Source organism: Gorilla gorilla, chromosome 1, assembly GCF_029281585.2.
Source record: "Gorilla gorilla gorilla isolate KB3781 chromosome 1, NHGRI_mGorGor1-v2.1_pri, whole genome shotgun sequence".
NCBI lineage: Eukaryota > Metazoa > Chordata > Mammalia > Primates > Hominidae > Gorilla > Gorilla gorilla.
This window is the reverse complement of record NC_073224.2, coordinates 150,213,733-150,219,001: the sequence shown is the minus strand read 5'-3', so window position 1 is coordinate 150,219,001 and position 5,269 is coordinate 150,213,733. Positions and strand designations below refer to the sequence as shown.

Genomic DNA, 5,269 nt, shown 5'->3' with positions numbered 1-5,269 from the left:
CAGAGGATTTAATTCTCAAAGACGCCTGATCAAAATGGAAGTTCTGTCCTGTTGAGAATATACATGATAAGCAGTGTATGCAATTATAAACCCAATATTTTTTATTTTTTGAGGTAAATCACACAAAATAGAATTTATCAGAAATCCTGTGATTGTAGGACACAGACCAGTGCCAGGTTCACAATGACTGTGCCTGTTTGTTTAGTCATGTATTTTATGCATCCCAACATGTTGGATCACATCGCATCCCAAAGACAAAGAGCAGCTTTAGACAAAAGAGAATGAAAAAGTATTCATCAATGAATCACAACAACCTAAAGAAACATTCCAATGATAAAATCACCACACATATTTATAAAATAAGTCCATGTACATAGTATAAGAATAATGATAAGTAGCTTAATGCAATGATGTTTAAAATCTATTTTACTTACTCATGAAATTATATACCTTAATTTCATGTAGCTTTGTGTATTTATTCAGAATTATTGATTATATTAAAATTCAAAAGAATTATAAGGGTATATATAAGGTAATTCATTAATAAAAGAATTGCATAATTTATCCTGGACTTTTGATGTTTGTGGTATATTTGTCAACATTTTATTCTTTTTTAATTTTTTTTCTTTCATGACAGACAGGGTATGTGCGGATGTTGTAACAGGGTTTGAAGGAAGCACGTCTCACACACCTCACATGTGAGAACCCAGTCATCACATTTATGAACTACAAAAGGATCAGCATTTTAAAATTTGTAGTTTGTGGATTTTTCTCATTCCAAGTAAATAGTTGTTTACATACCCAATTTTTTATCTTTGTTTTTGTTTTAATTTTTAATTTTTTTATTTTTTATTTTTTCTATTTATTTTTTCTATTTTCTACAACCAATTTTTTATTCCTAACTTTGCATTCTTTTTCTTAAAGAAAGCCTCTGCCAAATTGTGTAAGCTCCTACACAATGCATAACTACCCCTGGTGATCAGGCAACAGTCACAATCAGTCAAGGCTCCAAATGATATTTACCAATTTGGTTACTTTGGAAGTACTTTCAACGTCAGGCTTTAAAAGGGCAAGAATATTAACTGAGAAGAATTGAAGCTACTTTATTGAATGCCCTACATGGTTTGTTAAGTGAACATAACCTAATGTTAAAATAGAACGCTTCTCACCTCAGAAGCGTCAGTCCAGAGGGACTGACATTGTAGCTCTCAGGTACCAATGTGCGCATGGGACAGAACACCATAAGAGTAATCTAAAACAAAACAAACCCTGATGTTTGGGTTTGGTTGCAAATTTTAAGGTCATTAATCCAAGGGCTTCTTTCTTTCTCCAAGAATAGAAAAGATTTTTTTGGAGATTAAGAAGAAAGAAGAAAGATTCTAGTGAGAAGGATTTTTTGGAAAAGTGTTTGCTGTAAGCCTGAAGTCCTGTATCTCAAGAGGAAATAAGGGGTGAGGGGACACCTGAACCTCCCTCAGGTTTTGAGGGCCTTCAACACGGCCATTCTGAGAGTCTAATATGTGTCACCTGAAGTTTGAAAGACCGTGAACTGAGGGCTGATTTCTGCCCCAGAAAATGTGCAGAGTAAGAGAGAAGCTGGCCAGTTGTGTTGAGGATGATGAAGCCAAAGCAAGTAGCTGCTACATCTGGGAAATTCCCGCAACCCCAAGCCCCTGCAGTGGAAGGACACGGCATGTTACCCCAATGCAGGACAGGATAGAGGACCAGCAATCCTGAGGCTGTGTTAGGCTCTATCAGAGAGGACCTCCTAGAAGGGACAATGGGACTTCATAGTGTGTGGGGGTGGAGCCTCTAAAGTGGGGAGCAGTCAGCAGAAGGGGCATCAACACAGCTCCAGAGAGCCCACAGAGGGGGTACCCCCAAAAAGAGTGCTCAAGAGAATATCAGCTTTAAATGTCAGCCACACTCAGCACAAAGCCAAATTATGGCAGATAGAGCTGAGTAAGAAAATTCCCTTCTACTATTTTTGATTCCTCTGTTTATGTCCCAAACCTAGGGGCAAGCCTAATAAGGAAGAGGAGCAGGAAAAGAGAAATGAAGGATCAAGCCTTCCTCTCTCACTGCAGGCAGCCAGCTCATACTGGGGCTGCCCAAGAATGAGATACAATTCAACATTAAATAAAATTCAAGGTTTTAGATTTTTCCACGGCTCAGTATTCTAATGTGTGTATTGGGCTGTGTTTGTGACTTAAAATGACCACAGGACAGACTGTAAATTACCTTGGGGTGAACTGTATTCATCCAAGGCAGGAAAAGATTACCATACAAAATAAACTTTATAGGATCAATAAGAACAAAAGTCAAGTTGTGTTTTTATCACATTCCACATGTCACATTTGTTCAACACTTTTGTTACATTAAGAAGAACCTATTAGAAAGCCATAAATAACTTAAAACTTTAATAATGATATTGATCTGATATCACTTTCTGATCGTTTTTCACTGGGCGTTAGTGAAATCCATATTCCTAAGTGGCCAGATTCATGTCTTTGTCTTGATATTACTCTAAATCATTCGTTCATTAACCCAACAAGTATTTATTGAGATGTGATGAGGTTAGCTTCCTAAGTTCTACTTTGGTCATGTCCAAGACCCCTACTCAAGAACCTTCTGTGACTCCTCACTGTTTACAACAGACAGGAATATCAATAGGGTAAGGCTTTACCTCACCTCACCTCCCTCTCTCATTGTGTGTTCTGATATGTGCCTTAGGGGCTGGGGACTGCCCTTACCTCCCCGTTCAAGAGCCCACGCCCAGTGCTGCCCTAAAAGCCACTGTGATGTGTCAGAGGATTCGTTTAATTTGCTCTTAGCAGAGCCCCTAGCCTTTGCCCATCTAAATCACTTGCATAAAAAGGGAATTGAATTATATTTCATTTAGATTCAACTTACATTTTATTTTTTTTTTATTAAGCCAGGAATATGATTTCCTGTCTTGGCAGCAGCCCAGCGATAATCATTTAAGCCCAGATCCTTTCTCTAATGCCGTATCCTGGGGAAGGAAAGCTTATGGGGATTTCATCAGTGGTCCTGGTGAAATGACAGTTTATTTATTTCCAGGGGCTCTTTAGTCTCCACCTCTTGCACTTGTCTCGACAGAAGGTTTTGGAGGCTTTGGGGTCAAAGCAGTTTGGTTGGGAGAAGGAGGACAGGAACAGCAGTTATAAATGTCTGACCGCAGCCCACTTTTAAGAGATCTTTCCAGTTCACACAAATGAAGTGGATTTTAAATGCACTATTCTAGGACAATTTCCCTCCCTAGTGTCTCCCCTGCAGCTGCCATAGACCCCGTTTGGGAGAGAAGATTGTTCCTATGCAGCTTATTTTATTTTTGTTTAATCAAATAAACAAGAGTGTTTTTCCATGGCAAAAAAAAATAAAATAAAATGAATTTTTGGCCAGGCACGGTGGCTCACGCCTGTAATTCCAGCACTTTGGGAGGCTGAGGCGTGTGGATCACTTGAGGTCAGGAGTTTGAGACCAGCCTGGCCAACATGGTGAAACTCCATCTCTACTAAAAATACAAAAATTAGCCGGGCATGGTGGTATGTGCCTGTAGTCCCAGCTGCTCAGGAGGCTGAGGCATGAGAATCGCTTGTACCCTGGAGGCAGAGGTTGCAGTGAGCTGAGATCACGCCACTACACTCCAGCCTGGGCGACAAGAGCGAGACTCCGTCTCAAAAAAAAAAAAAAAAAATTGAATTTTTGAATTAAGCGTGATTATCCTGTTGCAGCTTGTTGTACATTCAAAATACAAGTATTAGAAGATAAGATTAACACCTATATTCTGTGCCTTTTAAATTATTTCTTTATTATTAGTGTTTATACTCAATGCAACAATCACTAAGCTACAGTGCTAAACATTGGGGATTTAAAAGATCAACAAGAAAGGGGTTGGAGAGGGGGAGATTCGCCTTGGGGGAGTAATCTGGAGAGGCGGGTAGCCTGACCATAATCTTCAGCAGTTACCCCAAAGCCACCCGGGTAACATGATGAGGATGAAAATAACAAACAAAAAGTGAGAAATCTTACGAAAAAATTAAAATGCTGCCTTGCATGGTGGCTCACACCTGTAATTCCAGCACTTTGGGAGGCCGAGGTGGGAAGATCACTTGAGCTCAGGAGTTGGAGACCAGCCTGCACAGTATAGTAAGACTTCACCTCTATAAAAAAATAAAAACTAGCCTAGTGTGCTGGTGCACACCTGAAGTCCCAGCTACTTTGGAAGCTGAGGTGGGAGGATGGCTTGAGCCTGGGAGGCAGAGGCTGTAGTGAGCCAAGATTGCACCACTGCATTCCAGCCTGGGTGACAGAGCAAGACCCTGTCTTAAAAAAAAAAAAAAAAAAAAGGTTGTCTTTATTGATCTAAGACCTATAATTTCAAGACATATGCTTATTATGAAAATGCAGCTTCAGGACAAGACTTAATCTCTTCTGCCCATCATATTTTAAAGCTGCCACAAAAGAAGTTTATGGTCTGTTGGAGTAAGGGACTGACGTGTGCACAAATAAATTACAAGACAGTAAATGCTATTATAGGGCAATGTATTTTCCTAATGAACCCTTTGTGGAATGGATCAAGAGTATTCATTTTCTTCTGGTAAACAGCAGTCTGAACCCAAGAGATAATCCTTTCTCAAACACCCAATCAGCAATCAGCCAGCACCAATGTCTTGATATTTCTAAGGAGTATACTCCGGTGGTTTGGCCTCCTGGAAGACGCTGTGAGGAAGATTGTGCTTGCATCCCTGAGCCTGTTGCCACTCCTTACTAAGGGCCTTACTAAGGGCATGCCCAGAGCCATCACAGTCTGCTATGTTTGGAAAGGGTTCTGGGCATCAAGACTTATCACTCAGAATACGGTGGGATTTTCTTCTACCTAAGACAAAAGAAAGAAGCAATTCCATTAACGTACGCTTTTCAGGATCTGTTGGGTTTTTCATCTGTTACTGCTTTGGGAACTTTTTCTGTGTGCCAGCACAGCGCTATGCACTGGACATACCATGATGAGCAAGACGGATGTCCGTGCCCTCATGGACCTTAGAGAACCTAAAAGATTCTCATTTCTCTCTGAATTCTTCACAGGATAAACTGCCCTGGCATTTTCAGTTTTCTTTTTCCTCCTTCACCGGGAAGACTGACCCAAGCTTTCTCCTTCGGGGGCTGCCCCCAAAAGACTAGCTCAGTGTTATTCACACACCTGCAGATAGTTGTCCAGGTATATGTATTTCAGTGCATGAAAATAACA

The 5,269-nt window shown here is 40.3% G+C and overlaps 1 non-coding gene across 1 annotated transcript; it reads right to left on the bottom strand.

The window, feature by feature from the left end:
* Positions 1 to 631: 631 nt before the first annotated feature.
* On the bottom strand, positions 632 to 738 carry LOC115932429 (small nucleolar RNA U13). The gene has a single exon (XR_004068714.3). It is a non-coding gene; the product is annotated as a small nucleolar RNA U13 (small nucleolar RNA).
* Positions 739 to 5,269: the final 4,531 nt, after the last annotated feature.